The sequence below is a fragment of the Nomascus leucogenys genome, chromosome 11, assembly GCF_006542625.1.
Source record: "Nomascus leucogenys isolate Asia chromosome 11, Asia_NLE_v1, whole genome shotgun sequence".
Lineage (NCBI taxonomy): Eukaryota > Metazoa > Chordata > Mammalia > Primates > Hylobatidae > Nomascus > Nomascus leucogenys.
The window spans coordinates 69,001,959-69,027,351 of record NC_044391.1 but is presented as its reverse complement, the minus strand read 5'-3'; the positions used below and the strand labels follow the sequence as shown (position 1 = coordinate 69,027,351).

The 25,393-nt window shown below is 33.5% G+C and overlaps 1 long non-coding RNA gene across 1 annotated transcript in view; it reads right to left on the bottom strand.

Moving 5' to 3' along the window:
• Positions 1-3,042: 3,042 nt before the first annotated feature.
• The window catches only part of LOC115837271, an 89,381-nt gene continuing 67,030 nt past the window's right edge, over positions 3,043-25,393 (bottom strand). Inside the window, exons 2-3 of the long non-coding RNA XR_004032325.1 lie at positions 5,331-5,442; positions 3,043-3,770 (exon numbers count right to left, since the gene is read on the bottom strand). This is a non-coding gene — a long non-coding RNA (uncharacterized LOC115837271). The remainder of the gene's footprint in view (positions 3,771-5,330; positions 5,443-25,393) is intronic.

The window sequence follows — 25,393 nt, the reverse complement described above, 5'->3', positions numbered from 1 at the left end:
TTTCCCTGGTACAAGAATGTCACCTAAATCCTCTAATGTAATCTGACAGAAGTGACAGAGTAGCTTTTTATAAAACGAAAACAAATAAAGAAGATTAACTTAAATATAATCATATGTAAAATTTAAAAATGGACTTTAAGCTTTTTATTATTCAATACTATTATAAGCACTAAGAACACTGGGTGGTGAATGTAGTTCATATTAAACTCTGTACACAAAAAAAACTTTGGAAAACAAGAAGAAAATAATATTCTCGCTATTAAACTAAGATATAGATTTCTTTAGGGCTCACATTTCTACCTATTCTGTAATTAGACTATTTTAAATTAGAAAATATGTATTTGGACATTTCTTAAACAGAAGATATTATGTCAAAATGTTAAATTATTCCAAGTACATCATGGATTATGCTTTGACAGTCTAATTGGTTATCAGAATAAACAAGCTTTATCTTTTTATTTATTTTTTTCCCCTTTATTTAAGGAGTTACTCAAATCTAGTAGAAGTTGATACAAATTTTAAACTTTTACCATGTTCCTTTCTAGAAGTGAATATTCAGTCCTGGAGACTAAAAATGGAAAAAAATTAAAATAACAATCTTGCAATTCACATTTTTACTCTTGATTGCACCAGTAAACAAGCAGTTTATTTTCAGACAATGTTTTCTAACCTATCAGAAACTGCCTCATTTCTAGTTTTGTAACAGTCTCAAATATTTAAAAAAAAAAAAAAAGAAACTATTGAGAGAGAGAGAAAGAGAGAGAGAGGTAAGTGTAAAATTTATAGCCCAACAGAATGTCAAAATATAAATAGATGGGGGATTGTATGACATCCCCTTCAAATTAGCTTATAGTTTTAATCAACATATTTGGCAACTACTTGTTTTATTTAAATAATTAGTGTTTGTTGATACCTGAAAGATTATAACAATCAGGAGAAATTCTAAATCACGGTTTTAATAATTTTCTTCTTAAACATTTTAAGGCAAAAGTGAAAGTTTTGCTAATATCCTTCTAAATAGAAATGACAATCAGGGCACAAGGATAAAAAAGTAAGTCAGCTAGGTCAGCTAATAGGAGATTAGAAAGTGATCCCATACATCTAGACTGAGACTCAGAAAAATGATTTTAAAAACCCCACTACACAATTGTTATTCTTCCTGAAATTACTTGCAGTTTTATTGTATAATCACATGAACATACATAATACAATGCCCTTGAATTTTCTATACTCATCTTTGAGTGCCAAAGGGAGGAAATATTATGGGAAAGGATTAGATCAATAATTCTCAATGCAGGGTGGTTTTTCCCCCATCAGGAGATATTCAGCAATGTCTGGAGAGCTTTTTGATTGTTAGAAGTTGGGGGTGAGGTATACTGGTGAGGATACAGGCTAGAGATGAGGCTAAACACTACAGTGCACAGGACAGTCCTTCACAACAAAGAAATAACTGGTCCAAAATGACAGTAGCATCAATGTTGAAAAACAAAAACAAACAAAAAAAACATAATTCTCAACTGAGATTTTCTTTTTCTATTGTTTCCCTACTTCCTGGGACATGATGAATAGAACACATGATAATAATTATCACTTATTACAGACTCAATTTTATTGATGTCTCTAAAATTCTGTCTCTAAAATTGTATTTCAAAGTTCCAAGATAGTTCTTGTGGAAATTGACTCATTTAGAGTGTCTTCTCTTTGTCTTCATGCTTTAAATCCCAGATGCCCATTAAAAAAAGATGATTTCATGTCCTTTGCAGGGACTTGGGTAAAGTTGGAAACCATCATTCTCAGCAAACTCACACAAGAACAGAAAACCAAACACTGCATGTTCTCACTCTTAAGTGGAAGTTGAACAATGAGAACACATGGACACAGGGAGGGGAACATCACACACCAGGGCCTGTCAAAGGGTGGGAGGCAGGGGGAGGGATAGCATTAGAAGAAATACCTAATTTAGATGACAGGTTGATGAGTGCAGCAAATCACCATGGCACGTAGTTACCTATGTAACAAACCTGCACGTTCTGCACATGTACCCCAGAGCTTAAGTATAATAAAATTAAAAAAAAAAATCCCAGATGCCACTTTGATCTAGTTCTCCATTATCCAGATCAGGTATTCTCAGAAGAAAACCCAACATTTTTCTGGACCTAACATATGGGATAACCACACTTTTAAAATGCTAGAAGGAAGAAAGAGAAAAGCCAGGAGCCACAATCTCTTATCATTAGAAATTGCATTGTAAGATCGCTATACAAGAATGTCCCCAATGGAATTGATCAAGCAAGGTGAATATGTGGTGGAAAATTCTAAACTCATATGCCATCTTAGAATTTGTATGAATTTTGTTTTCCCTAATTTAAAAAATGAAGACAAGAAAACATAATGATCTTCCAGCCCAGTACTTTCCAAAATATATTCCTAACAATAACGTCTTAAGAAAATGATTTGATGATCAAATATTAGAAAACATAGCAAACATATCGCCAACATCCTTAAAGATTCTCAATACACCTTGGCATAGTAAAGATTCTGAGAAATGCTGCAATGAAAGCCTCATTTTAGAGTTTTGATTAATCTTGTGTTTCTCCAACTTGACCCAAGAAATACTTTATTGTGCTTGATTTTATTATCTTCATTGCAGCTGCTAACATCTGGGAAGTACTATATCAGAAAACCCAGTATTCTAATGTACAATAAAACCATACTTTTTCATCCCATCTTAAAGAGTATATGAGCTTGCACATTTTACATATATCATGAAACACAATTTTTTTACTTAAGATAATAAAGAATGTCCCTGAATTCTCAGATTCCAACTAGCTAGTGCTACATGAACTAGTTATTGAAGATCTTAGGGAAATTAACTCCATCAGCTAATGCAGAAGACTCTCCAATTAAAAACACTTCCAGTCAAAGTCAAATTCTCAAAAGCCATCACGTTTGTTTTCGTTTAAGACTGTCCAAGGAACACATAAATCCAAATGATCAAAATTACTTCGTGCAGTTAATAGTCCTGTAATTTAAATGATTTTATTATGCATACATGCAGAACTTATAAATCATACATTCAGAACTTATAATCATACATTCATAAACAATTATTCTCCTTTTCATTTTATTTTTAAAATTAATCTCATTTATCATTTTTTCAGTCTATAATAAATATGTCCATTTTATCTGCTTCTGAGCGAAAACAAGAGTCGGTGGATTAGTAGTAACAAAAAACACTAAAATGTATCAAGAATTGCTCCACCTGTTCTATCTAGCAGCTCCCACCCCACCACCCTGAACCAATGGAAATAACTGTGCCACCCTGAATGGCAGGCACAATTACTATTTCCATTCTTGAGTCAGGATTCAAGCCAATAACATGTTTTTATCAGGATTCAAGCCAATAACATGTTTTAACTGACATGAAAACTTTAAAGGAATAAGCATTTTACACATAGCAAATATTTAACAATTTTATTTTTATTTTTTTTTATTTTATTTTATTTTATTTTTTGCTTCTCACAGAAAAGTTGGTAAGGTAAGTATTACTCCTCTCATTATATATGTGAATAAATGGAAGAAGATAAGTAACTTCCCCAAAATCACCAAGCCAGAAGATGAATCCCAAAAGAACATTAATCCAGGGCTGTTTCTTTCTGCTAAACGATGCTATTGCATCCTTTCAGGGCTTCTGGGAAACTCTTCAGACTTGCCGACAGCACTTTTCTAGGACAGCTGAGAAGCATTCGTTAATCTCTGAGCTGCTTGTCCTTTGAGGTTTAGTTTGGCCAAGACATAGAAAAGACAGTTGAGAATAACAGTTATTTGCATGCCTGGAAATACTTAGCAAGTAAAAATGATTTCTACAAATAATGTATTTACTATGTAGAAAAGGGTCTTTCTGCTTTTCTAGCTCATTTTCCTGCATAAATTAATTTTCTTTTACCTTTGTTCAGTGTTCACTGCCATTTAGCAATGTGTCATTTCTATGAATTGCAGCGATAATACCATAATAATAATAAAGGAAAAGAGGAAGATGAGGAAATAGATATCATAAAAATGATAAATATTTTTCATTGAAAATTTATCTCAGATTTTATATTAAAACAGTATAGCGATAATTGCCTTTCTATTTGCTGGAAGTTGTATTTTTAATAATTTGCTTTCTACATCTGGCATAGAATTTACCAGAGAAAGTATGTGCAATAAAAAGAGATAGGTAAAATTTTTGTTTGTTTTTAACATTTTGTGTAAGCAGGGTTACAAAATGCCAAGTGAAATCTGAAATTTTATTTTTCTCATCTAATCTAATTTCTTACAGAATATTATCCTAGGAAAATATAATATATATTGGCTTACTTCTTAAGCTGCCTCCTCCTTTAAGTAATATTTTTGTGCCCTTGAATATTTTATCTAATTATAAAACCAAGCAAATGAGATGTTTTTGCACAAAACTTAATAAAAATTGACTCAAGACACAACATTTTCCTGTCTCCATACACACTGGTGATGAATATTGTAAATTCTAGCACCCACATGTATTTTAAAATAATTTTCTTAACTTCTTACTCTTTTTCTTTTTTTTTTAGAGACAGGATCTCGCTCTGTCTTCTGGACTGGAGTGCAGTGGCATAATCATGGCTCACTGTAGCTGCAAACTCCTGGGCTAAAGTGATCCTCTCTGGTAGCAAGGACTACAGGTGTGTGCCACAATACCCAGCTAATTTTTAAAATTTTTGTAAAGACAAAGTCTCTCTGTGTTGCCCTGGCTGGTCTTGAAATCCTGGCCTCAAGCAACCCTCCCCCTTCAGCCGCCCAAAGTACCAGGATTACAGGCGTGAGCCACTATGCCCAGCCTCCTTAGGTATATTTATCACAACTGTTCTATAAATTGTTTGTACAATTGATAATACAAGAAAATCCCTAGTAGTTACTCAATTGTGGCCAAATTATCTGCTGAGGCTTAGAATAACAGTATAATAGCAATAACAACAATACTAGCAGATAACATTTAGTTAATGTTTATTTTGCATTAGGCTGTGTTAATTTAATTTAATCTTCACGGTAATTCCATTGAATATAAGTATTATTATTATTATCATCATTATATTCTTATTACCATAAATGAGAAAATTGATGCCCTGATTGTGCAACCAGCAGTGGTGGAATTAGGAATTGTACCCAAACAATCTCAACCTCAGAACTACAGCTTTTAACCAGTATGTTATACTACACCCAGGAAGGCCTTAACTTTGATATTTCCCTTATTTTTGTTTCTCTGTTTCTGCTGTCAGAGTAGATGGGTTTGCCAGGAAAGTTTTAGAGCTCACCAGACCTGCTGGAAGAACTTCAGACTTAGCGATGCCTTGAGATTGTGCCATATCAAACCTAGCTCCTGAGAGTCATTCCAGTTTAAAGTCACATCCTAGAGCTTCCCAGGAGCTGTCATACAGAGGGAGGAAACCATCAGTCAGTCACCTGAACATCTGTAACACCAAAAGCCATTTCAAGAGGCAGAGTTTTGCCCCGTGCATTTTAGGCTCTCTCTTGGGAACATAAGGTCACCCCGCTGGTTCAGAAAGTTGAAAACAAGCTCTTAGTTAAGTGATGGATGTGGCATCATTGCACAAGATGTTCCCTGAGTAATGTTTTCCTGTTCTTGGACCTTAAAAGGAAATTAACTAAGAGAAAAGAAATAAATTCTGGGACTAAGGCTAGCCAGTGGTCTGTATATTTACTATATCCATGCAGAATAGCAAAAATTTCAGGTGAATTGAAGATATCCCAGATCCATAAACTGGAAACCTGTTTCAGTGACTGTAATAAGTGAGCATAAGAAAAAATGGAAGGGTAAAGAGGAGTGAGAATTGGAGGGAGGGAAGGAAGGAAGGGAGGGAGGGAAGCAAGGAAGGGAGGGAGGGAAGCAAGGAAGGAAGGGAGGGAGGGAAGCAAGGAAGGAAGGAGGGAAGGAAGGAAGGAAGAAAGGAAGGAGGGAAGGAAGGAAGGGAGGGAGGGAGGGAGGGAGGGAGGGAGGGAGGGAAGGAAGGAAATAGTTAATGGAAAATTTTAGAAAATTAAAATTCCATAATACCATTATGGGCTCAATTTGTATTTTGCTAATTCTCACATGAGTTGAAAATTTTGTCCAGTTCTGAAATACTCCTGGGAGGCATAGTATGTAAAGGTGACCAATGTAATATGGTACACTATCAGATAATATATATGATCTGATTTTTTGAGATATTTTAATGATTGATATGAATCTGTTTTAATGCATTTATAGAAGCTTTATAAATCTAATTTAGACATATGTTAACTAAACTTTTACTTTTACATGTTCCCACTTTTAGAAAACTGTATTTTTCATTAAACTGAATAAATTTTTTGTGGGTGTAAATGTGTGTTTTCTATATTCAGTCTCTCTCCCATTATAAGTTGTACTTGCTATTTATTTGTGCAGTGACTCACATTCAATACACAAGGTGTATTGCATATTTCTGAAATATATGTACAATCACGTGTCACTTAACTACAGATATACATTCTAAAAAATGTGTCATTAGGCACTTTCCTCATTGTACAAACATAGTATAGAGTATACTCGTACAAACGTATCTGGTATAGCCCACTACACACCTAGGCTATTTGGTATAGCCTATTGCTCCTAGGCGACAAACCCGTACAGCATGTTACTCTCCTGGATATCATAGGTAATCGCAACCCAAAGGTAAGTATCTGTGTATCTAAACATAGAAAAGGTACAGTAAAAATACAGCACTAAAATCTTATGGGACCGCTGTCATACATACAGTCCATAGTTGACTATGAGGGATTGTATGTTAAATTATATTTGTAAATAAAATAGAAGAGTGTATTACTTAATGAAATTCAATCCTTGTATATTTATAAAGTGAAAATGCCCCCTTTATGTGTCCTGTTACATAATAGATATAAAAAATCATTTGTGTCATTAATTAATATAGTATAAGTTCATCCTATATTATGTTTAACTGACAGAAAATAACTAGACATTGTCTAAGTTGAACACCCCCTCTGATATTTAAAATTACTGACTCTTCTCTTCACTTTCCATGAACAAAAAATCAAGATGCCTATTATGACAGATATAGTTTGTAGATAAGGATTTTAATTTTTAAGAGAAAATATAGGTATTGTTTCAAGGAATTGTTAATATATAATTTCACATTTTAAATCCTCAACAAATATTAAGTGTTACTTTTGAATGCTAATTATTGCTTTGAAAGTTAAATATCAAACATCTAAGAAAACTTACTAAATAATCTAGAACAATGAGAGGTAGTGGGAGAAAACAGGTGAAGGGCAGGCAGAAGCAAGGTCACAAGAGGCCTCCTAGATCACAGTTAGGGCTATGGAGCTTCAGTCTAAGTACAGGAAGGCCATTGAATGCTTTTTGATGCTTAAGTCACAATTATTGGGGTATAATGTACCTCATGTACATAATTTGGGGCAAAAGCTCCTCACAGTCTACAATACATATGTACAATTCTTGGAGTTAAAGGGAGGCACTTTATGAAAACGTGTTTATTTTCCTACTTATATTTCTAGGGGGATACAATGCATTCTATAGGATTGGAACTCTCTCTATACATATACGTGTTTGTGTGTTTGTGTCTGTGTCAGAGTGTGTGTATGTGTGTGTGACAGGGACAGATACATACAAATATGTCACATCATATATTAATGTATTAAAATTCACTCTTTGCATGTAAAACTGATGATTATAGATAAATGCATAAGGATGTGCAACTGTCACAATCAAGAAATAGATCATCTACCTCACACCAAAAAGTTCTCTTGCATCCACCACCCCCTAGCAACTACTGGTCTGATTCTGTCCCTACAGTTTTTCCAAAATGTAATATAAATGGAATCATGTAGCTTTTTTGTCTTGCTTCTCTTACTTAGCATAATGCCTTTCAGACTCACCGATGTTCTGGTATGTATCAGCTCATGATTGCTGAAAGAATTCTATTGTTCGAATTATTATGATTTGAACATTTGTATTATTTTCAGTTTGGGCAATTATAAATAAAGCCTTGAAAGCCTTTTAAAGAGGGAGAGACATAATTTGAGTTACACTATAAAAAAAATTTTGCCTCCTGTATGGAGAATGAATGTCAGGGCATTTAAAGTGGGAGGCTAGAGGCAGGGAAGTCAGCATGCAGTCCAAGTGACAGAAGATGGTAGCTGGTACAAGCAGAGATGTAGAGAAATCAATAGAATTAAAACAGTTTGTTTTAAAAGCAAAATGTAGAGCACCTGAAATAATAAATAAGTAGGAAAAATCACAGATGCCTGGAGCAACTAGATTATTGTTCGCCTCTTCACTGCCAGTTATCTCTCCCCATATCAATTCAGTATGAACACTCCATGGGTATCAGTTGGTGAAATTAAATTTGGGACATCAAAAATTTGAAAACATAGAGTTTTCTATGAAATCTACAATATATCATTCAGTCCCATAAAAGCAAATCTTTCATGACAGACAGGTAACTTCTAGAGCCTTATAGAAAGTCTCTACAATACTATCTTTCAACAAAATACGATTTAATTTCCCTTCAGAGTTACACTTGGAACACTAAGATTAGATCGGATAATTTGGGGAATTGAAAGTCACGTCACATTCACATTTTGGTCTATATATGAATTTATCAAAAATATTAGAACTGTGAGAGACCTGCTTTCACTGGGTTACCTGAAGCAGCACATAGTTCTGTGAGAGATCACTTCAGGGGTGGCCTTAACTCCATAGAATGAACTAAGTGTTCCCCCAGAAAAAATAAGAGAAACAGAATAAGCACATGTTCATAAAGCTCATTTCTTTAACTCTGAGAATTTTAGACTTGTACCATACAATATATAAGGAGCTTCTACTAAAAATCATCTTCTACTCTTAATTAATAGAAATTGTGGACTAAATATTTTTTTACTCTGTGCTCAGTAAATTGCTGTGTAACTACTGAAGTTGACCCTATTACATAAATAATCACATTCTTGTTTTATCTAATATCTGAAATACAAAATCACATAATAGTAATATTTTGTATTCAAGTCACCTACGTTTATATCTAGACCATTTCTTCACTTTGAGCTGCAAGAATCAAATATGTATAAACTGTACAAAGCATTTTGAGTATGTTCTACTTTCTATGTACCTGTAGACACATAACCATAAAATAAATTACCAACAGTGGGGACTGGCCTTCACGTTCATCATTCCATAGGAAGATAAAAATACACTTTTACTTAATTTTGAAGATCAAGTCTTGTAATCAAAATAAAACTCCACCGATATTTTAAAATAAAAATAACAAGAGCTATTTATTTGTTGTTTTCTCCTGTTATTGATGCTGTTTTATAAATTTGAAGAAAGTAAAATTCTTAGGGGCTCCTATGCTATGTATCGCCTTAGTGATGAAATTGCTTTGTTAAATTTTGTTGTTTTTTTTTAACAAGCATTTAGTTACATTGTATCATTGAGGCCACAGAGATAACAAGAAATGGCCCTTGTCCTCCAAAGTTCCTTTTGTAGAGAGGAATAATAGTGAGTGCTACTCAGCTCAAAGCCAATAACATCAAATAACTATGCAAATACTTACACATGATATGTATGCACGCACACCCATCCCAAACTTTAGCAAAATACACATCCCTGACACTTCACACCCATTCTCCACTAAACAGTCAAAAGAATATCCCATTGCCATATAACAACACACATATTAGATATATAAAGTAGCCATTTTATAAATTTTTAATTTGAAATTTATAGTATTTTTATTATATATAATAAACTTCATATAACTCAGCACACATAATATTATGACAAGGCCGGTGACCAGGCAGTTTTTTATTCTCTCTGAGTTTCAATTACACATTTATAAAGTGGGTCAATAAATGCCTATCTGATAGGATAGTTGTCAGGATTTGATAGAACAATGTAAGTAGTGACCAATAGCTAACACTGGAAACGGCTGAAAAAATGGTAGATATTTCCAGCAGCAGCAGTAGTGTTGTCATTGCTAATCAACTTAGCTACAATGTTTTCTACGAGCAATAAGCACAAGTCAGCTAGCTGGTTTGCTGGAATTTGGTAACCTCTGCCACTTAAAGACAATATTTTTCTCTCGGAACATCAACATATAAGTGAAAAATTCCCATGTAATCAGGTCAGAACATTGTAACTGAAATAAAGTAAAATCCCCACTATCACACACTTCTATCAAAATGAATTTGATTTGCTTGGAAACACAAAGATGTTAAAGGAGAAACACTGTCAAGGAGAAAAATCTAGAAAGAAATATATATTTGTATATAACTAATGTCAATGCAATGTGGGACGCACTACAACAGAAATATGTATGAATTATAATGAAAGAAGAAGAAGTAACAATTTTTGAAGACAGTGATTAAAAAGGACTCTGGAGGGCTTTATATCCAAACCTTTGTAATAGACCATTTTATAATATTGGGCTGTTGTGTTGTCTATGTTATATTTGGCAAAACAATAATATCAACAGCCTTTTACATATATGCCCCTACATCTGTGCACAGACTTTTCAAGATGCTAGTTGCCTTCTATCTCCAATTACAAAGAGCATTTTTCTTTCATTTTATGCTAAACATTGTGCAAGGCATTGCAAATACAAACTCATATTAAGAAATAAACGTTATATAAAAGCAGGTAGCATATGTGTTTATTGATACATGAAAACTTTCTCAGAGAAGCCCTTCTGTCTAAACTATCTAGTTGTACCTTTCCTCCATACTCTAGCTCACATTATGTTCTTCATAGAATATAACACTCACTGAAATTATATTGTTTCTTTTTCTTTCTTTCCTTCCTTCTTTCTTTCTTTTTCTTTCTTTCTTTCTTTTTCTTTGTCTTTCTTTCTTTCTGCCTTTCTTTCTTTCTTTTTCTTTCTTTGTCTTTCTGCTTTTCTTTCTTTCTTTCTTTCTTTCTGTCTTTCTTTCTACTTTATTTTATTTTTTGTCTGTCTCTCCAGTTAAAATGTAAACGTCAGGAAGGCAGGAATTTCCCATGCTTCCCAGCTGTGCCCTCAGTGCTAAGAATTCTGCCTGGCACTCACTTGGTGCCCATGATTTTTGTATTAGGTGCATAAGTAATTAATGCACAAAGAAGTATATATGGTTATTAGTCTCCTATGCCCATATGCACCAGTTCCATTCTTAACAGCTACTAAAATTTAAAATTTACTGGATTTCCAGAAAGCTTGTATATTTAATTGCCGAGGGTAAATGACTGAAAACATGCATAACCAAATGAGATGACAAGCTCTACTGACAAACATAAATGAATCTTGTCTTCAGCTGATCAGGATCCTTACGTGCATCTTTTCTGCCTGTAAAAATAGTTATCTCATTAAGTCCACAGCAAATATGACAATGGCTAATGAAACTTAAATACGGATATGAGGATATTTCTTCAGCTCTAACTCACAACTAAATATCTGAATTTATGTTTTATTTAGCAAGGGGAATAATCCAGCTTAACTGAAATTATGATCACATATTTATCCATATCTTAATTATACTGCAATAATATCAAAGCCTATAACATGAGCAGAATTTTCATCACATCTCTAGTTTAAAAACATTTTTTCTCAACCAACCCTCAGGAAAATATTCATGAGGTAAACCCGGCAATACAAAAATAATTATTTGGAAAACATTATATGAGGTGAGTTGTTGCTTCTCTACTGGATGCCAGTTTAAATTGAGCTAATTTGTTTTACCAGTAGCTTAAGAAAACCCCAGCACAGCAGCACAACAATTATATCCAGGTGCAAGGACTTAATTCAACAAATTCTAGGTGGATGCTTCCAGTCAGCACGGTGGGCCCCACTCAGCTGTGGCTAAGAACAGATGCCTTAAAAAGCCTCTGTAAACACCATCCAGTCAGTCCTTGAATAGAGATGTTGAAATATTTCCAAAACAAAATAATGAACATGATATTCTTACGACCACAATTCCAATATACAGATCAATGAGGAAAAAGACATAGTAGGAATTCTTTTACATTTGTGAGCAAAATAAGGAAAGTAATTTATTCCTTTGAATTTTTTAGTGTACCAGGTATATGTACATACGTCTTAAATTTTTCAGTTGTAAATATGGGCATTTCAATTGTAAATGCTCATATACATTTTAGGAGAATTTATAAAGGTATGGATATAAATCAAAACTATTAACACAGTTATACATGTAGCAAATGGTTTTTGAAAAACTTCACTAATGCTCCAAACACGAAAAATATAAAACATCGGATTTTTAAAAATATGAGCCTCTAACTGATTAATCCACTTGCTTAAGTTCATGATGCACAGTTTAGTAGAAAACGTGACGGTGGAGTAAGTGCCCACAACCTCACTTTTATAAAGTCATACTTTTTAAAATTAAATAAATTTCAGGTTCTTGTTTTATTTGCTTCTTAAATAACTTTCCTTAAATGGTCTTGAGAAAAATGAAGAGAAACACTCCATTATTTCAGAGGTAGACACATAAACATGTATTTTTCCAGCATACTTCTAGATAATATTTTTATAATCTGTTGTATTTTTCACTCACTACTGAGGAAGTTAGAACTGGAAACCATTTATAACTTAATATTATTGCAAACGGCTTTTTTAGTTGCTAAAATACGTACTGATGTGCAGGCATATACTGAATTTGGACATAATTGAAATTTGCTACTTATTGGTATAGCAAAACTGGCTTCTAAGTATTCTCCATATACATCTCTATAACTTTCAGTTTGCCAGTGATGCTAAGTCTAAATATATTAAAGGATTACTGCTAAAATTTCAGATTGGGAATTACATCATAAGAGATAGTTATTTTGGCTACTTCTCATTTCTTGTTGTACTCCAACCACGAATTTTCTATTAAAATCAATTTTTAAAAGCTTAAATTTTTCTTTTAAGCTTCTAATCATTTCTCCAGTAAACTCCAGGCGCAACACTCTATTTTATTAATAATAATCTGTAAGCATTAACAATACTAATTAGAAGTATGCCAGACAATTTGAATTAAACCAGTGGGTAGTGCTTATTCAGATGTAGTGTGAATAGTCTGGACATTTTGAAAAACATCCAAATGGGACACAAATAAAAAACTGTCAAAAATCTAAACCAAGTTCAGCCAGGCGTACATGACCCATTCCCATGAACTGAAAGGAAAAATTAAAATCAGCCAGAAGTCTTGAGATATCTTGAAGTTGGATAACAACTCTCGTCTTTTGCTAGTGGGTCCTAAAGAAGACAATGATAAACTTTAGTAGACAGACTAAAATCTCTAGGGCAGAAATTTTGGCTAATAATAATCTAGCAATTTGTATCCTCGTTAAGCCCAATTTCCTCATACATGAAAAAAAGGAATTTGGATGTGATATTCTGCTCATAACAGTGAGATCAGAATTCCAGTGTGATATCCATATCCAAATAATAAACCTTAACTCAAAGAATCAAGCTTTAATTGCTTCATTGTAAAACATTTATCTTATAAAAAGTCCATTTCTAATTTAAAGAAAAGAAGATATTCGAAACTTAAAACAATTTAAAGCAACATAGCAACATGCAGTCCAAATTTTTTTTAACATTTTTTTTATTTTAACAAATCTTTATTGCAGTCTTATGTGTAATAAGTCAGTGTACAAAACTATGTAAAAATTGAATTCTGATCCCATAGAAACTCAAATTCTCATAAGAAACAAAACACCGTAATAAATGAAATCATTACATTTATTAACAATTTTACCTAATAATCATATTTATTTTAAAAATTGTATATATTTAAGCTAGTTATCCAGGTTTAGATGCTAGGGTTAGTTTTCCCATTCAGTGAACAAAAACATAGAAGTCTATTCTATACCTTAATTATCTGATGAGGCCTAAAAATTACAGACAAGAAAATTTGACTCTACAAACTGAACTCTAAGTAATTAAAATTACCTAAAGTTCTTAATAAGATGTTTTCAAACAATGACTTAACCAGAAAAAAGAAAAATAATTCCCAGTATCCTGTGATCCTTATTACAACACTTATTATGGAACATTAAAGCTATGAGTGACATTGGAGATAATCTAGTAGAAAGCTCCCATTTCTCAGGTCAGAAAACCAAGGCCCAGAACCAATGAGTCCAGCTAACTAGTGACACAGATTTATGTCCCAGACCTCCTACATTCCAGTCCAAAGAATGCCAATAGTGCACTATGTTAATTCTCAGCTAAAGTTTATCATTTTTTTTCCACATGTGAAATATATGTGCTGAAGTTGCTGGTAGAATTTTTAAAAAGAGGAGTTTCAAGCTGCTGAACTTTACCAGTCAAATTGTATCGTACAGAAACTTTGGGAACATCTATCATCACCCTCTACCCCAAATTATAGTAGGCAGTGTTATAGGAAGATTATGATTTATTTTGATAAACCCATGAGATAAAGTTTGAGCAATAAAAAGTATTAAAGTTGTTTAAAGTGGTAAGTATCCCAGCATTTCTTATGCATAGATAGATAACAAGAAGGAGTTGGGGGAAAAAATCTTCTCTTAGAAAGGAAAAAAGAGGAAATACTGTTTTCTGGTCTAGAAAATTACTTCTTGAAATCACTGAAAAATTATGTTGTCGATCTTAAAGTAAAAGTGCTCCAAATGCCTAAAAGCCGTACCTGAAAGTGAATATAAACTGTGTCCTATTTTGTCCACTTTTACTTTTGTATCCCATTGGGTAAAAACGTAAAAAATTGGAAAAATAAATTTTCTTGTAAATTAATATGAAAATGGTGGAAGTGATGATAAAGTTGTGGTATATCATTTCTTTGTTGAGTTGTTAAAATGATTTTAGCATAGTTTAACAAAACAGTTTAATGTTAGCTTCAAATAACTTTATTTTTAATTTCAATTTTTTCTGATATTTCACAGTAGATAATTACGAGTGTAATCATTATTGGTCATTGGCCACTAATTTGTTTCAGCGTATGTACCTCAGTGGGCAGTAATTACTGCTCAGCCTTCAATAAGATATCATTAACAAAATGAGAAGACCAGACAAAATATGTTAATTACCATAAGTGCTCCATTGGCTCCTCCCTGGAATAAACAAGTCTAACAATTAAGATCACACTTACTTTTTGCCAGACTATATTATGCAGTGAAAAAAAAAAGAGGCAAATGCTACATAATTTGAAGAAAGGATGTTTTGGGGGATTAATACTATTTTCCTTTTAAATTCATATCAGCAACTATAATAACCCAAAGACTGACAGCAGCTCTTGCACCAGGCAGCAATCTCATAAAAGCTCATTGTTAATAGTGAAAGAAAAAATTAATTGACTACCGTACCCTATATAATTAAGATAAGAAATATCTCAAAATTATGGAAATGTTTTAATATTTTAAAACTATTTGTAGAGCAAGTTAAATGAATTTCCTATCAATCCATGTATAAATAGACTAGGGAATATTTTAAATGCCCCAATTAAGAAGTTACAGTATGCCAAACTCAGAACATAATTGGTTTGGGTAGCCAGTGTAGTTCTAAGCATTTCTTAGCTTGGTATTTACAGTATGTTGCTATCCTAAAAGCATAATCAAAATACCTGTCACTACAATACTCTCCAGCTTTTAATCTTTATTGCTGCCAGTTCATACCTAAGAACTTTACTTTCTAAGCATATTAATTCTACCTAAGTATTGTCTTCTACATATATATATACACATATATATATATATACATTTCACATTGCTGTTCATTCAGGCCTTCCCTGCAACTGGGTTTGCCATGCATCTCAGATACAAACCTTGCAGCTGTTCCTGCCTTTCTCTTATTGTTCTGAGCAAGGCACATCTCATTTTACCCTCATTCTTTGGCATTTTCAGGCCTTTTCACTTTCTCTTCCAACTGCTCCAGCTGTACCTTTTACAACCCAGCTGTTAGGAGTCTTTTACAGACACTCTCCCTCTTCCTACAGAGGTCTTCCTGACCTCTGGCAACTCTGACAGCAGGTTGCTTCCAGATTTTCTGGTTCTTTCTAACATTCTCTCAGGTTAATTTAATTCTTTCAAATCCACCTTGACCTAAGCAACTTCAAGTCTATTTGGGCTTTATTGTGATCACTTATAAACTAAAGGATTGGATATAAGCAACCATAACTTCTTGCACATTCTCATAATCATGAATATTCATATGGTATAATTTTTCTTAAGTTTTAGGATGTGCATATTTTAATAATATTTGCAAAATAGTATTGTCTAGAATAGAAACATCAATAATAATTGATGTCAAAAGATAACAAGCTAAAAGGACCACTATGGTTCGATATAGACCATATTTCACTGCTTTACATAACACTTATTCAGAAACTTGAAGAGCTGCATGTATTCCTTTTTGGATTGTCAGAAGAGGCTTTATCAATGGTTATAGCTCAGAAACGTTCAAAACTAATTATCAAATTATTAAATACTTCGAAATACGACTATTACTAATGCAAATATAAAATAATCTCTGACCTCTGGTCCTCAAGAATCCTTCTTTGGTATTGTAAGTTCAATTCTCCTTTTTATGTTCCCAGGATACTCAGAACTTCCCCAACACCGTTTATCATTTTGAGCCATAGTTTTCTGTTTGCTTGTCTATTTTCCTTAGTGGACTATGAAATCTTAAGGAAAGTGGGTTTTGTATCTCACACACAATGTCTGCTTGATGAATTCATTGAATAAATGGCCTTAGGTAAGTATACATTTTTGAAAACTCTTTGAAGTTAACCAGTAATTGTAGGACAAATTTAGACATTGAAAATTTTGTTTTAGATTCTTTAAAGGAAACATGAATTCATTTTTCATGTGATTTTTTTAGAAGCTGTTGTTTATAATTATCTTAACTTTTAGCATGAATACCTATTAGTGTTGAAAACGATTATGACTTTAGCTTGAACAAGGTCATTATAAGGAGAGACTAGAGTAGGTTTCTGAAAAGTTTCAGATTTCTGCAAATGTATTAATTTATTTGTTTATAGAAGTACATATAAAATAGAAGTGCCTACGTGCATACCTATAACTCATGTATCTAATTACAGATTTTATTTATTTCTATTTTATGGAAATAATTTTTCTGCAGGCACTACATCTCAGCAAGTCTCAAGGTCTTATTTTTCTCTAAAAATTGATATCTCTCATAATGGAAAAATAAATGAGAATAAAATTAATGAATTTTACAAAAATTATTTCCATTTAAGGCATAAATATGGCAACAAATCTAAATCTGGGAAATCCATAATTTCACAAGGAAAGATAAACCTCAATATAATTTTAAACAATAGAAGGAAAAATGTATTATCAGTGAAATACAATCAATCTATGTGGTTTTAAAGTATACCCAAACATTATGTTTCTTTTTTTTGAGACTTTGTCTTGCTCTGTCACCAGGCTGGAGTGCAGTGGTGCGATCTCGGTGCTCACTGCAACTTCTGCCTGCCGGGTTCAAGCGATTCTCTTGCCTCAACCTCCCGAGTAGCTGGGGCTACAGGCGCCCGCCACCACGCACGGCTAATTTTTGTCTTTTTAGTAGCTACGGGGTTTCACCATATTGGTCAGGATGGTCTCCATCTCTTGACCTTGTGATTTGCCTGCCCCGGCCTCCCAAAGTGCTGGGATTACAGGTGTGAGCCACCACGCCTCAAATATTACGTTCCTAAAGGAACATATAATGATCAGTAGCTATTTGAAAATGATTATCAAAATGATAAGCAAAAGTTAGAAAGTTCATATGATGCCTCCAATTTTACATCTCTTTAAAAGTATTCTTGATGCTTAAAATCGAACAAAATTTAACATTCTCTTTGGCTACTACTGGCCAGAGGAATTTGCAGCTTATAGTGACAACAGTGATCTTATTGTATATCTTGTTTTTCCAAGAAATGCACGAAACCCAAGCTAGTGCATGATTACGAGGTCATCTCTCACCATGTTCTTAAACCTAGTGTTTATTCTTCTCCAGATTTTATGTTGCCTTTACCTAATCTTATGATGTATTTACCTTTGCCTGGAAATCTTGTTGAAATCATTTTCACAATAATTTTTAAGAATAAATTTAAATACCTTATTTTTCATTTGTATTTGTTATAAAGTACCCCTAATCTTTTATAATTTTAAGAAACACCCTAACCCCTCCTTATTTCCTTCTATAACCAGAGTAAAAACCAATGCATCACTTACCGAATTAGGAAAATGCAGGAAACTGAAACTGTCTTTTAATGTTAAATATATGCAAGAGAATACCATTTTTTAATTATTATTATACTTTAAGCTCTGGGATACATGTGCAGAACGTGCAGGTTTTTTACATAGGTATACATGTGCCATGGTGGTTTGCTGCACCCATCAACCCATTATCTACATTAGGTATTCCTCCTAATGCTATCCTCTCCCCTAGCCTCCCACCCACCGACAGGGCCTGGTGTATGATGTTCTTCTCCCTGTGTCCATGTGTTCTCATTGTTCAACTCCCACTTATGAGTGAGAACATGCAGTGCTCGGTTTTCTGTTCTTGGGTTAATTTGCTGAGAATGATGGTTTCCAGTTTCATCCATGTCCCTCCAAAGGACATGAACTCATCCTTTTATATGGCTGCATATTATTCCATGGTGTATATGAGCCACATTTTCTTTATCCAGTCTATCATTGATGGACATTTGGGTTGGTTCCAAGTCTTTGCTGTTGTGAACAGTGCTGCAATAAACATACGTGTGCATGTGTCTTTAAAGCAGAATGATTTATAATCCTTTGGGTATATACCCAGTAATGGGACTGCTGGGTCAAATGAGAGAATACCATTTTCTAATGAAAACAATCTTAGTTACTTTTCTTGAATTCATAGCACAAACAACTCACTGAGTATATGTTCAGTAAGTACTTGATGTTTAATGCTTTAATTCACACTAAAATAAAAAGGATACTAATCGTAATTTTCAGCTTCCACCCACAGATCCCATTAATAGAAAGAAAAATGCCTTAAAAACAGACAAACAAACAAACAAAAAACCAGTACAACAGTACATATCCTACGACTTAGCAATTCCACTTTTGGAAAATTTTTAAGGAAACAACGATGTTGGTATGTAAAGGTATGAGAAATCATCAGACTGTTGCATATATTCATGAAAACTGGTAATAACCAAAATGCTTAGCAAGAAACTGACTTAAGTTAAAATTGTGACACAATCAAATAACGATGATATAAATAAGAAGGAAAAACTGAGCTATATTGCTGAATAAATAAACAATATTACAAAATATGTATAGTACATAAGCCTTTTTACCCACGTATTCCCTATACCAAATAAAATAATCTGAACATTAAACCTGTTTCCTCTCCAGGCTGGGCACATAGCCAAATTACATTTTCTAGTATAAAGGGCAATTATATTCACTATCTTGTGGTCTGAAACACATAAACATCTGACTTGTCATCCCTCTCTCTCTTCCTCCTGGCTGGAGGTCAATGGCAAAGCAACTCCTACTGGAGTTTTACGCAGTAGGCGTTATGGCATTAACGCAGAGGCGTTAATGGCACTGCACTGAATGACTGCATGGAGCAGAGTGTCACCACACTGCCCCACCTAAATGCCATCCCACCACTAGCAATCCCCTCCTGAGAGAGAAATAAGATTCTATCATGTTAAGCCACTGATATTTTAGAGGAAATCTGTTTTAGTAGTTATGATATCCTAATATTATTCATAGAAAGGGGTAACTATAGATATATATCTCAAAATATTAAAAAAAATGGTAATTTTTTTGTACTGCATATTTTTCTGGCTTAAACATCTATTAATTTTGTGATAAAAATGTTTTAAGAAAGTCTGTTAGTAAAAACCTCACAAATGAGATTTTTGACCCCTAAAGATATTATTTTCCGAATATAGAAAAAATTAATAACTGTCTTTCATTAACATAATGTGTTTATGCAATACAAGGGAAGTATAGCATTTCATTAATACTTCCTGAATTATGCAATGTTCTGGTTGATCGTATTCCTCAGAAAATAACTTAAGCGTAATATGTAATTAATTGCTTTATAGGGGCACTTTTGCGTTGATTAATATTCTTAACAAAAGCCATAAATTATCCTCTTAACTATTGCTAATATGGAGCAAAAACTCTACTGCAAGTCTATTTCTGCTCCTTAAATCCTGAACAAATTAAATACCATCTAGCACCATCTCTCCAACATCTCCACACCTGACTGGATCATCTTGACTAAACATGTCAGACCTGACAAATTCTTTAGCTCTTAGAAAGACTTTAACTCAGTTTTTAAGCCCTCTGACATACCAGTCAAAACTCTGTTAATGTGAGTTACAGTTAAATTAAACATAAAAACATCATTAAAATAATGATAAAAGGTTAAGGCCTCAAGCTACAAATGTAGAAAAGAGAAGGCATGGCTGTGTTGGAAAGTTCACTGCAGCCTTGCACAGCCATCTCTGCCTGTTCTGGGTAGCTCAGAGGGTCTTCTGTCAGGGGCACCTCAGCTAGAGCCAAATATTACCCATTTGAGCATTTCAGAGCATTTAAACTGTGCACAAAAGCATGCTAAAATGAATGACTGAGGTTTCACTAATAAGATTAGTGTCTTTATCAAGTTTAGTCAGCATGTAAAAAGGAAGCAGCATTTTGACTGATCTTTGCTTTGCCTTTGCATACAGATTTTACCCTTTACTCATCCTCACATCATTCTCACTTAACAGATGAGGACACTGAGGCTTAGTTCATCTCAGTATCACAAACCTGTAGGGAACAAAGGTATGACCCTCCCACCTTCACGACCATAATCAATCTCAGGCAGCCCTTTTCACTGCTTTCATTCTCTTCCTTCCATAAAAGTTCTTTCCAGGGAAATAAATGACATGAATCTGAGCTCTTGCCTATGCCTCCCAGCATCAAACTTCTGCCTCACCACCTTCTCCCATCCTGCCTCCCTTATCCACTCAAGTCCAGTCTGCAAATTTAAGTTGTCTATTTCTTTTTGAAGATTTTTCTATATTGCTAAGCTGCATTCTCATCACTCAAATGCTTTCATCCCAGTAGGACTGTCTGCAAGCCATAAAATTACTTTTGACCAGACTGTGAGCCCTCAGAGACAAAATATGTGCTATATCCAGTCTTGTTTTCCCAGAGCTTAACGTAGTGCTTAGCTCATTAAAAGTTCTCAAAAATAAATACATGAATGGATAAATGAATGACAGAAGCTACAACATTTTTAAGAGGTACTGAATGAATTGAAATTCACAATTTCTGAATGATTTGTTGCAGTATGTCCCAACTTTTCTTCTTCTGTTAGGATAGTTTTTTCAATGTCTCCCTATCTACTAAGAACATCTTTCTCATCCTAGCTTTGCCTAGCCAGCAATTAAAGGCTTTTCATTGAAGCTCACAATTATTGCAAAACTGGGAAACAAAACATTTTCTTTTATAAAATGGTCCAAGTTAATCTTTTTGAGAAATAGATGTACAACTTATTAACACAATTCAGTTATTCATTCTGTCCAAAATTATTTATCGAATATGCAGAAAAATGTGTTTTAATGATGCATTCAATCCAGTTGCTGTAGTCAAGCAAGTCAGAGACTAGTTAAATAGAAAGACAAAGAAAAATAAATTTTCATACAATCAAGAAGTGAAGGGTGCAAAGAAACTTGCTCAGTGGAGGTGAGAAGACCAAGGAAGGCTTCCTAGAGTAAGGGACTCTTCATCTGAGTCTTCATAATGAGTTGTTAAGCAGACAAAAAGGGGTGAAAGATCTAGATACAGAAAAGGTGATGTATAAAGCCACAGAGATTAGAAAGAAAACAAAACAAAACAGGGTACGTGTGGAGAATAATGTGGCCTCTAGTGCTAATGAAACATAAGAATGTGAGAGCCGGAAGAATTAGAAGACTGGTAAGGGAGAAAAGGAGGCAGCAGCAAGGCATCACTGTATGCCATTTTAGAGCTTAGTCTTTGACTTAAAGGAATTATTATGTGCACAAAAATCTGTTTTGACACAGATTTATATTTAAAACAACTATTCACTGCCTAGTCTACCAGGATTTTATGCCAAGCATTAAAATATTTTTCTTAAATTACCTTGGATGAGGATATGGATCCCATCATCGAGATCTTTTCTTACGTTTTTGTCTTTCTTTCTAGAGAGAAGAATTAAGGCACTTTTTGACTCCTTTTTGTAGGTAGTTATTATATGTAAGGAATTGTGTCCTCAATCCTGTTGACCCTGTTGGCATTTCTCTCACTCTCATTGTTACTGTTTCTCTTTTTCTCTTTCTCAACCATTTGTCTTAGATGTCGTTTTCACAAAGGACCTTAGTAACTATCTGTTTCTCCTGAAATAGTTTCCTAACTCAACAACATAGAATGATAGGTCACAATACAGTTCTCTACTTACTGTCTTTATGCATCAGGCCAGATTTTTTTTCAATTGTCATGTTAGCATGCATAAAACACATCTGGGACTTCAGCCTGCCTTGCATCTTGAAAGAGTAGGGCATAAACCAAATTTTGGAATCCTCTGTTGATAATAATCCATCCAATATAGCACCTGGAGTGTTTTTTTTATTAGAGAGAGTAAGTGCTGTGCTAAGTGATGGTGATGCAGTTTGATGGAGCTGCCCCTGGAATGCAATAAAGAGCAGAGGACAAGCTCCTTGGAGTGTGTTCCTGAATTAAAAGCCAATGGTTTAAAAGTTCACTGGAGAACGCAGGCAGGGAGAGGAGCTTACTCCATGGCTGATGGCGACACCAAGCATATCATTAGTCTATTCTAGCTAGCTATTTACATCCAGGTGCAACACAAAGTATAAGGAAAAAAATTATACAAAACTTTATATTACATTTGATCCTGGCTTACAAAGCACATGCAAACCTAAGTATCCCTCCAGTAGTAAAAATGAAGTTTTACTGCTGACGTTCAAAATTTAAGACCCATGCAACTAGAAGCTGTATGCTTTATCCTTTTTAGTTTCCTTTTCTCCTTAGTTTACCCTTTGGGGAATACAGTACAAGATTCTGTCTTTCCTACTTGAAAACATTTCGTATTATTAGTGGAAAGATCTTAAATACTTATTTTTATTACTTTATCTGCAATTACTATTAAAAATAAGTATTTAAATAGAGTCATTTTTACATGAAATTATTAGCCCTACTACTAACGTTTTTAGAGTAAGAGAAAACCCAAGATGATTTAGTATAAACAATCAAGGAAAATTGTTTGATTGCTATACTAAATCCTGGGCTCAGATGATTTAATTCAGTCATGCTTTACTTGTTAAGAAGTATTCAAATAGTCACCTCTTGTATAGTCAGTTTAGCAACTTAAGTCTGAAAATTAAACTTAAATATACATGTGGATTTAATTATTTCTTGCACCTTTGTGCAAGAGCTAATTTTATTAAAATGAGGATAAGTAATGATTGGTTGGTCTTGGTATTGCTGAATAATTCAAATGGCTTTTTTACAAAAAGAATGAACATGTACATAGTCACTTATCACATAAAATGAAATTCTGTGTTTTCACATCACTTATTACATCAAATGCAATTCTATGTTTTCACAAATATATTGACATATTTCCCTATCATACTCAAGATCCTATTTGGAAAGGTTTTTTTTTTAATTACATGCACTACTACTAACTGTTCAGTGGAAAGCATCAAAATAACTAAAATAAGTTTTTAAATGATAATATTATCAACTATTAGTATGAACTGTCATATATTCATGATAAAAGGAAATCCAAAGAGCGTATGTTTGCAAACATAAACAAATGGTTAGACACTTTCTTAAGGGCAAAAACCTCAACTAATAATTTTTTAAAATAATTAAATGCTTTAGGTAACTGTATCACCTACACAACACAATTCAAGTTCTCCTGATGCAGTCTGACATGACACAACTCCTAAAAGTGAATCCAAGCCAAATACTATTCTTGTATTATTTTTAGTCATGTTTTTAATATGAACTTAGTGTCAATTTGTAAATTGCATTTAGTATTTTATCCTTTAGAAAAGTCAAAAGCTTTTTGAAAAATCACAAAAAGTCAGTCTTTTGTGGCTCACTTTCAGGTTTTTTTAAAAATATAGTTTATGTTTTTTATGAAAGTGGATTTTTTATGATTACAAAAGATTGAATAAAGAAAGCATATGCTCCTCACATAAACATTAGTATAGAATACATCATTAACATGTTTGTTATTTTCCTTGGCGTTGACTTCTGTGTGCTCAGAGTTAGGTAGCTCCAGGACCAGAATGTATGCTCCACATCTAAGAATCTTGTAGTGAGACTTCATCTTGGCTGCTGAAAAACATTAATGCAAAACAAGGAAGAGACCACAACCAAACTGGCTATCTCAAAACAGATAATTACTTATCTCTTTAGATTTGGGCTGCACCAAATGTTTATAATCACTTGTTCAGCAAACTGGGTTTTCTCTTATTTTTCATAGTTCAGGAGTCGAAACCATAAGCAATCTGTAATAATGGACTTTTCCAGAGCACAGAACTATCCATTTTCATGTCACAGGAAATGTTTACATGGGAGCAAAATGCTATAGCATCAAAATAAATCAGTAACATCTCAAAGTGCAGATTTCTATATGCTTCCTTGACATAAAGAAGAAAAATTCTATGTTGTATAATACACTTTAATTAAAAACAAAACTTTTACAAATCATGAAATTTTGCAAAGAGGACAAATGAACTGTTTTGCTATATCATAAACAAGAAACTATAATACAGATATTGTACATGTTATCTCTGAAAATATTCATTTATTTTAATCGATTAAAATAGTATTTCAGGCCAGATGATTCCTTGTTGGTTAATGGAGCTGTCCTTTGCATTGTGGTATGTTTTGGCAGATCACCTGTCTCCACCCACAAGATTTTAGCAGCAATCCCCCCAACACCTCAGACATAAAAATAAAAAATGTCTCCAGACACAACCAAATATCACCTGGAGGGAAATATTTACCCCAGTTAAGAACCACTGGGCTAAGACTATACTGGTGTAAGCAGCATCATGAAATTACAGATTAAATCTGGCCTTCATACAGAAAAGTTTATAGTCAAAGTTGTGAGAGTAATAATGAGGATGAAGAGTAAAGAATAGAATTCATTTGTTAATCTAAGGGGTAGGAAAAAAAAATTGTTCCAGGAATTTTTACAGACTTTTTACATCCAAAACCTAATGTGTACCTCACAGCAAATAGTTGAAATATGACTTATTATCCCTGTTTTGCATACTTATGAGCTGTAAAACATTTAGAAGCTATAGTTGATGAAGACTT